Here is a 9,302-nt window from a genome sequence, read left to right as displayed (position 1 = left end):
AATGAGGAAGCTTTATAGAGCGTTTGTAAATGTGTCTCAGTGGAAAACCTGCTGTGCTGCGTAAAATTGTGTTTCATTTCATTAGAATGATGGTTTCAGTCAGAGATTTAGTAGCTATGTTGGTTCTATAAAGATAAGAAATGTAGAACGACTGGTAGTTCAAAAGCCTACTTGTACTCCTTTCAAACAGGAGACCCAGGAGATAATATATTTGAGGGGGTTCCCGCCTCAACTACCTTCCCCTTGGTAGTGTTTGCAGAAATGAGGCGGTTTTTTTTAATAAAAAGATGCTTCATTGGCCTGGTTTTCATCAATAGAATCCACCTTTTCAGTTCATATGCAAATACTTTGGCTTCATGGCAATCGATTTCTCCCCAGCCAGGAGCACAGCTGCTTCTCATGAATACAAGAGGTTTACTCTGAAGAACTGTCACTGTGGGTTTCTTTATTCACTTGTGTGGAACAAATGCCAAAAGAATGCCGTATTTTAGGGGGAACTTTTGGATCTCACCATGCTGTTTATTACAGTCATCACATTAAACAAAGCCAAGCATGGCAAGGTCTACTGTACATAATAAAGCAGATTTCGTTCCTTTAAACAGTGGGGAATTTCTTTCAGAATGGAGGCATTGCAAATACTAGGTTTGGGCTGAATAAGAAAATCCATACCCTTAAAAGCTTTTCATCTTAGAAAAACATTAACATGAGCAACGGTAGAAACTGGGGGGTGAGCGTGAGAGGAATTGTCAGAAAGAGTATGTACTTAAATAGGGCAAGCTCTCACTACACAGCTTTGGTGAGTCAATTTTTAAATAAACCCCAAGATATAAATAAATGAATAAATTAGAGAAATATCACAAGTCTCCAGTGACCATCTGCCTTGTGTTACCATTCGGCATTTTACCAGATGCACAATGCTAACACTTGAATCTTGAGGAGAGATACAGCAGGATAGGGTGGCTACCTTATGTACTAGTTGTGTCCTTCAAAAGATGGGAAAGCTATGGTATAACTCCATTCTCTCCAAGAAAGCATGAACTTTGGGATCATTGCAATAATTATTTTTGTTTGTTTGTAATTCTCAACACAGTTAAAAGACAATCCTGAAATTTTGTTAGCCCATCTTAAGGAAAAATTTCTAAAAGTAATTATTATAATTCATACCTGGTGAGACCGGTCACAATACTGAAGGCATGCCATCTCATCATTTCCTGACAGAAATTAACATGGCCAAATCCACCAAAAGAGTAGTTTATGGAGCTCCTAGAACTAATGGGGCAGGAGAAGAGGACTATAGGATGAGGCATAAATTACTAAGAAGGAATCAGCTGTGAGTCCTACTCCCTGCTTTGCAGGCCTTTCCCACCTGGTCTGGGAGGGCAAGGCCCTGACTGACTCCAGCTGTCTCTTAGTGCAGACCCAGGTCATTAAGCCTGAGCTTCCACAGCTGCTACCAGTGAACCAGCACTGGCAGCAACAGCAGCAGATAGCAGTGTGAGTGTAATGAAAGGGTTCCCCTGTATATTTGATGAAGTTTTGAAGCCTATCATATACATATATACACACAAACACAAAGTTATTTTTATATGGTTTCCCTTTGGTTCCAATAGGCCGCATTGCAAATTGGTATTGGCATCAGATGCTAAACATCAGCCGTGTAGTCTGCTGCATGAATCAGTTTGTAACTTCCAATGTGAGGGAAATGGGTCCATCGTTTCCTGTATGCTTTCTGTGCTTCTGTCATGAATACATGAAAGCTGTCATGAATACATGAAAGGATCAAAAGATGGCCCAGGCACAGAAGGAGCAAACTAGAAGATGAATATGAAAGTCTCAAAGCACCAGGTGTTTTGTCATTTTGAAGGGTGAGTGTTACCAGGGCATTTCATACACATCACAAGGTTTGCTCAATATACCTCTACTGGGTGTTTTAGATGGCTAGAAAAATAAATATACCATTTTCACTGAAAGTGTAAATGGCAGCTGCAGTAGGAGCATGCATGCCACTTTTAAAAGAGCAGAGAGCAGTGAAAGTGATTGATTTTTAAAAAGCCCGGGGAAAGGACAGGGAAAGCTGTCCTGCCTTGACTATTTAGATATTTGGATATTTTTATACTGTGCTTCAACCCAGCAATCATAGGGTAAGTAGTAACAGGTCATGGGACAAACACCTACAGAAGCAGTCTTCCATTGTTTTAGGAGTTAAAGTGATACTAGCTGCCAAGGATGCCAACTTAAAATATGGTGGTGGGGGGAGGGAACGGGGACGGTAAGCCCTGCATTGCATAAATCTATCACAAGACACAACATACGCACATCATTTGAATGGCAATGCCCATCAACTGTGGGGGACCCCAGCCCCCTCAAATACTTTGGGGGGGGCACCTCAGGCCCTTGGAGTTCGCTCCTATGCTAGCTGTGTGGAATAACAAATCTACCTTCTTCACACTGGTGCATTGCCTTAGCTTGACTAAAGCCTTGCTGGCATTTCTGCTGTTCACATAATCCAGACAGAAAGATATTTCTGCCCTCAAGACAGGCATTCAGACCTCTTTCAGTCATAAGCTAGTGTTTCTTGACAAATGGTGTCTTCCGTTCTACCCCACAGCTTCAGGGGTGATTACACATATATTTGCCCCCAGTATTTTGCTCAGTAACATATAACAATACAAAATACATAATACAAATGATTAAAACCAATTCACATAAAATGCTTTATAACTACATAACTAATATAGTACCAGCAACATACTTAAAACTGACTTCACCAATCACAACTCTCCTAAGCTGGTTTTAAGAGTAAAAAAAGTTGGTTTCTATTCTTGGTTCTGGCACAGATTTCCTGCATGACTTAAAACAACCCACAGAGTCACCTTCTATTTTCACTCCTCCATTTGTTTAGCTGAATATGATAACACAGTTGAGAATTCTGGTTCTGTAAATCCCAGTTCTTCAGAATTCTGAGCCTGCATCCTGACTCTTGCAATTACCTGACTGCAGTATTTTAGGTGGAACAGTTTTCCAACAGGACAGAACCATTACAGTATCACATTAAGTAATCTGTGTTAGCAAGGTTCTTCTGTTCCAGCTTTTGTTTGTCTTGTCCCATCAGAATGCACACAATGTAGTACAGATATTGCACAATTACAATTTTTATTGTCGCTTCTAAAGGACCACATTGTGCCAGTTGGAAATCCCAGTCTTTTCTTAAGGATGGAGATTTTGCAGGACAGACATTAGCTGTCTTGGTAAAGCCAAGTTTTCTTAAAAAGAAACCAAGCAGAATATTCAACATATTCTTCCTTTGTTTGGCACAAGAAAGTGTAGGGATGTAACACTGCTCCTCAGCTTCAAGCAGCTTGTGTTAAGAATTAAACTGTCGGTTCAGATTTTGTTGTTAAATCTATTAGAAATGCACTGACATCTTTGACAGCTAAAGATCCTATTAAATCCTGGAGCATGTAAAATGCAGGCAATTAAAAACTTTGGCCATGCTGTTCACCTTGTACGCTGTCCTTGAGGGAGCAACCCTGAATAGAGAACAGCTCTCGCTTCCTGTCCTATTTGTGCAATTCATATGTGTGAATACAGATAAAGCTATAGCGAATAAAATTTTTAAAAAACACCTCCCAAAAGCAAACAAACCATTAAGCTTATTTAGTACAGGCTATACTACAGTGGTAGCTTGGGTAGTATGTAATCATCTTTGGGGTATGTTTGTACATAACGCCAAACCATGGTTTGAACAAGTCTAGCCTACTTCTGGACTCAGACACGGCCTTGTCCCATCTGCTTTCCCTATATGGCCAGAAGGAGGAATTTGGAAGCTTTTGCTTTTGCTCAAGCAAGATTTGGTGTTTTCTCCAAACTCTCTAACTGTGGTCAACATTAACAGTGGTTAGTGTCAACCAAGTCAACTACAAACTGTGGTTTATGAAGTTGGCTTGTTTAAATTAGCCAGTCTTTTCTTGAGTTTAAGTAGACATATGAGGGAGGAACACAGGGATTAGATCCACCCTTGCAATATTCCTGTCATTCCCCACTGAGTTCTGGGGGGAGTTGAGGCCCTAAGGTTTAACCATTTAAGATAATTTAGACTATTCAGACCATTTAAGGGGTCTGAAACACATGGGAAACATTCATCAGTACAAGGGGTTCCCTGCTTCAGCTTTCAACACAAGGAGGGCAACAGGAATGGTGAGGGGAGCACATCTGTCACACTCATCCCCATAACCCTCCATTGTATGTTTACTTGGATGAAGAATCCCTGACAAGGGCTGTCCTTAATCACAGTTCCCACCCATTGCAGATGAGTTAACAGATTGTGGTAAACTAAAAGAAGAAGCAAAATCCTTTGAACTCCTCCTCTTAGTTATACTGGAGAGGAGATAGAAAGAAGGAATGTGCAACACCGGGAGAAGAATAAGTTAGTTCATGTAGAGCAGGCTTCCTCAACCTCGGCCCTCCAGATGTTTTTGGCCTACAACTCCCATGATCCCTAGCTAGCAGGACCAGTGGTCAGGGACAATGGGAATTGCAGTCTCAAAACATCTGGAGGGCCAAGGCTGAGGAAGCCTGATGTAGAGCTAAACCATAGTTTAGTGTTACACCTTTAAACCTTTCTGTCTCTAGGCTAGAAAATAACACAAAAAAACTAAGAACAAATAATTATTCCTATTTTAGGCTGGGTTTTTAATTCTTTACTTAAAGACAACATATTTTAGATCTGCCATTTACCCTTCTCAACTATTGCGCCACCGAAACTGATTTAATATCGTCCCTGCATAGTCCCATGTGAACTACCAGCAAACTATTCCTTTTTGCTACTGTGACTGCCTAGTTTCCCCTATCGTCAAATGGCTTTAGACTTCTGATGGTGATAGTTTTAGGTCATACCTGCTCGTATACATAATTTGTGTAAACTATTAATAACTCATCACATTATTCTCCTGCTCTTGACTCTCTAAATTGCCACAGTGCTGATCAAAATTTTTGATGCGTCCATTGGAGGAACAGTGCACATTTTTAAAGCTGGGACACTTAGTATAGTACTTGGAACACCTGTTCTTTTAAAGAAAATGTTCAGATGGGCTTGGAAGCTGTTTATGTTTTGTTTTGTTTTTTGTAGTACAAAAGTCTCACAAAGAAGCACAAACTCTGGTGCCATAAGGCAGAAGAAGAGGACAAAGATCAAAAATAGAACGACAGCAATATACAACACATCCCTTGTTTACCAAGTACTGTCCTCCTCACTTAGATATGTTTTTATTTAAAATATAAGTCCATGCCGCCTGATTGTTCAATACAACTGGCAACACAGCTGGTGAAAACTGAGATTAATAAGAGTATAAATAGTAGTAGAAACATGCCATTTGATACAGCTGGGAAAGTCACGTAGGCAAAACTTTATCAAATCTCCGAGGAAGTCTATTTTTTTTGCTTCAATTTTATTTTATTCGGGAATCACAATATTGTATCTCAAAGAAGCAATGCATTTGTGCTAGGTCTCAATGTGGCTTAGTGTTGCATTTAACTGTAAGATGCCAAGGCTGAAATACCTGCTCAGCTGTGGTGGCAAGTCCTGGGTCCCTTCCTAAACAAGGACCCTACTTGTGCACCCATGTGGATTTGGGCAAGTGTGGGTCTGATTGGAATGGGCACACAGCAGGTGGCTCATGAATAGCCACTCAGCTGTGCAGTAGTGTAATAAAAGCCCACCCTTGGGAGCTCATTGGTGGCACAGTATGTTTTTTTGTGCACTCCAGGGCCTTAGAAGGCTGGTTCTGTGGCTATGGTACTGTTGCTGTTGACTTTTCTGCCCCGGTCTATGTTAACAAGCTGTTCTGGTTGCAGTAGATTGAGGGTAGCTGATGGGGCTGGGAAGGAATTTACCCCCCACAACAACTGGGCCCAACACTGCGAGATTTTTGCCTTCCTCACAGCAACATTTGCTTTGTGGTTATTGATGTACACTAACATTGATTAAAGAGCCTTGGGGTTCCCGTTCAAAGACTCAACCCCAGCTGAGGAAGTTGGGATGGACTCCACATGTCCAGGCTGCAAGAACATGCACCCACCCACCCACAGTAGTTCATGCTTGGTTGGGGAAGATCATTCAGCTCCCTTCAACATTATTCCAGCAGTTGGGTTTCGATAGTGACATTGGCCAGCAAGCCAGTGGCTGGATCCCTGCCCTGTGTCATACCAAACACCACGAAACGCAGCCAATAAAGTTGAGTCCACTTCAAGCCCATTTGGGACATTTTCATTTTTATTCATTCCCACCTTGCTATGTGTGGTTTGCATGGCTCCATATCTAATCCATTGTAATCGGGCAAGTTCTCACATTATGCAGTATGAGGGCGGTATGTTGAGGGGGTTGCATTCTGCATATTACCACTTTAGACTGCAGGTGGGAGTTATATTTTTGAATTCGCCTCCATGTAAAGAGCTCCTTGCATGTGGTAAACTAGCACATCAGGAAAGGGGCTACGCTGGTTTGCTACATGGAGAGTTGTTGTCATTTTTACATTAAGGGGCATACAGAAATATGACACCCACGTGGATACAGACACACCCTAACTGCAGTCCAGAATTTGCCTTCAACAGTCTAGCATCTGATACCCCAAAGTGTAAGGTGGTTTAAAATGTTTGTCCATTATTGTTTCAGATATTGCAAATTTGTTTCAATTTCTAGCTTTCATTAAATTTCCCTTTCTGGCATGTAACCTAAAAGCAATAGCTACTTTTTAGCCAATAATTATATTTCCAATCCATGGACTCAGCTAGGCTGGTACAGAAAAATTGATTTATATTCCTTGTATGTGTGATATGTGGAAGACAGAAGTGGAAGACAGAAGTGCCTGGCGTGCTCTGGTCCATGGGGTCACAAAGAGTCGGACATGACTAAAAGACTAAACAACAACATGTGTGACATAACATTGTGCCACCAGATGGCGACGTGCTGGTTTTCCCCCTACCTGTTTTCCCTGTTTAAATTTACGCTATTAAATTGAAACGCTTCTTTGATGTGTCTAGATCCAGCCTAGATCTAACTGATTCTTAATTGCACATAAATACTTTCTGCCCAATCCATTTCATCATAATAAATGTACATTGGCTATTCATTTGTTACACTCACTCCATATGTGCTTCTGCTACAATGACCTTCTGAATACTGGATGCATATTTTGTAACAGGAAAATGTTATGCCTTTCTTGGATAATAAACCATTACAATTATAATTGTCCACAGATGTTCTAGGCACTTATTAAGTTTTATGTATAACACCATTAATGATGCGTTCCATGCCCTTGCCGTTTTGAGAACTTCTAAATTTAAATTAAAAAGAAAAAGAAAACCATCTAAATTTTGCTTTTAATTTTTACAGTGGCAAAGAGCAGTGGAAAATTTCCCTCCCATAGTGCTGCATCTAATCCAGGGGTAGGCAACCTAAGGCCCGTGGGCCGGATGCGGCCCAGTCGCCTTCTCAATCCAGCCCATGGACAGTCCGGGAATCAGCGTGTTTTTACATGAGTAGAATGTGTCCTTTTATTTAAAATGCATCTCTGGGTTATTTGTGGGGCATAGGAATTCGTTCATTCCCCCCCCAAAAAAAAAATATAGTCCAGCCCACCACATGGCTGAGGGACTGTGGACCAGCCCACGACTGAAAAAGGCTGCTGACTCCTGATCTAATCAATCCTTTCTCCCCCCACCCACTTTATTTTTATGAGATTCTGGTGGCTGTGCATTCTCTGTGTCTCATGTAAGGGTGCACATAGATTCATATTTTAAAATGAAAAGTGAATGGTATGATGGGTCTGCAATCCCCTGAGCAAAACTATCCCCCCATCACATTACATGGGGATTGGATGTTATGTAATCAGCACCTTGGGTTAGAGCTTGATGGTTGTGTTACATACACACACACACACACACACACACACACACACATATCCATAAAGGCCATAGAGTGCTGGTCTGAGGCTACATGTAGGGTGAAGTATCACATGCAATTTAATCATGGAAAGAAATTTTTCAGCAGGTCTTTCCTCTTTCATAAAGTGTTCTGAAATCTAAAAGCAAATTCTTCAATCAAATCATCCTAAAGTTATATTTTGAATGTACAGTGAATGAATGAATAATATAGCCATATGAAATTATAGTCTAACATTCAGATAAGAAAAAACTGTCTTGCATTCAAAGGTAAGGCTTATTGTTGTTATTATTATTATTACGTGTTCCATAGGATGCTACCTTATACCGATATAGACTATCAGTCCATCTGGCTCATATTGCCTGTGAATAGTTATCCAGCATTTTAGGCAGGAATATTTCCTAGCCGTACCTGGAGATGCTGGGGATTGAACCTAGAACCTTCCGCATGCAAACTACATGCTCTACCACACAGCATCATTAATATTAAATCTCTGGCCTCAACAGTTGTTAAGATTTTACGGATAGCATTTTTCTCAATGAGGCCATCTCCCTTTAAAACACCATGGAAAATAATCTGAATCGTGCTTGGTAAGCATGCAGAACTGATTCAGAATTCATAAGAGTTCAGCATCTTCATTGGATTCACACCTGAGCCCACCTCTGTATGATTTTAGTCTGTGGTCCCAAGCAGCCAGTGAAAACCAGACCTAATGTTCATTCAGTAGACTACTCCTCACTTTAACTATTCCCCCCACCTCCAAGAACACTTAACGTTTTGAATTTGTATTCTGCATGACATTCCACCTAATGGATTTTGAAATTGTCAACACATGGATAGCATGAATAAGATAAAGGCGACAGACATTCAGCTTCAGCTTCGAAGATATCTGAGAGGCACAGACTGGCAGGAAAAGCAAGCAGTATGTAAGAGAGGCTGATAAAGTTAGAGGAAAGGCAGAGAGGTGATGCTGTAGAACTGGAATATGAAGAGGGGGGAAGAGGAGGTAGGGAACAGCAGCTTATTCTATCAGCACCAAGGACAGAGACACCAAGCAGCTGGTCTTCGAGATCTTCAGAAAGCCATATGGGAAATGTATGGATATAAATCAGGTCCAAAATGACGTAAAGACTTGTTAGATCATTGTCCTACATCTCTGAGGCAAATATGGAAGATTTTTTTCTTGTTTTCTTACATAGTTGCAATGTCTCAGGAAGGGCAAAGTTTGAGTCCCCTGGGGCATATAGCGGCAGAGCCACATGAATCTAACATGTTCTCTATAGCCTTCCAGAGCTGAATCTGACAGACAAGGGTAAGTCATTGTTTTCCTCTTTTGCATTTTAGTTCTGTCTTGTAAGATTTC

General features: G+C 40.9%; 1 protein-coding gene and 1 long non-coding RNA gene across 2 annotated transcripts in view; one reads left to right on the top strand and one right to left on the bottom strand.

Annotated features, from left to right (window-relative positions):
• Window positions 1-1,164: 1,164 nt before the first annotated feature.
• LOC308589175 overlaps window positions 1,165-9,302 on the bottom strand; it is a 12,337-nt gene continuing 4,199 nt past the window's right edge. Inside the window, exon 3 of the long non-coding RNA XR_014009129.1 lies at window positions 1,165-1,269. This is a non-coding gene — a long non-coding RNA (uncharacterized lncRNA). The remainder of the gene's footprint in view (window positions 1,270-9,302) is intronic.
• The window catches only part of DRD3 (dopamine receptor D3), a 25,178-nt gene continuing 24,681 nt past the window's right edge, over window positions 8,806-9,302 (top strand). The window contains exon 1 of the mRNA XM_081197985.1: window positions 8,806-9,251. The gene's annotated coding sequence lies outside the window, so the exon portion shown is untranslated. The remainder of the gene's footprint in view (window positions 9,252-9,302) is intronic.

This window comes from Podarcis bocagei, assembly GCF_964188305.1.
Source record: "Podarcis bocagei genome assembly, chromosome: 6".
In the NCBI taxonomy this organism is placed as follows: Eukaryota; Metazoa; Chordata; class Lepidosauria; order Squamata; family Lacertidae; genus Podarcis; species Podarcis bocagei.
Note: the sequence above shows the minus strand (reverse complement) of the source record. Positions and strands in the feature narration are given on the sequence as shown.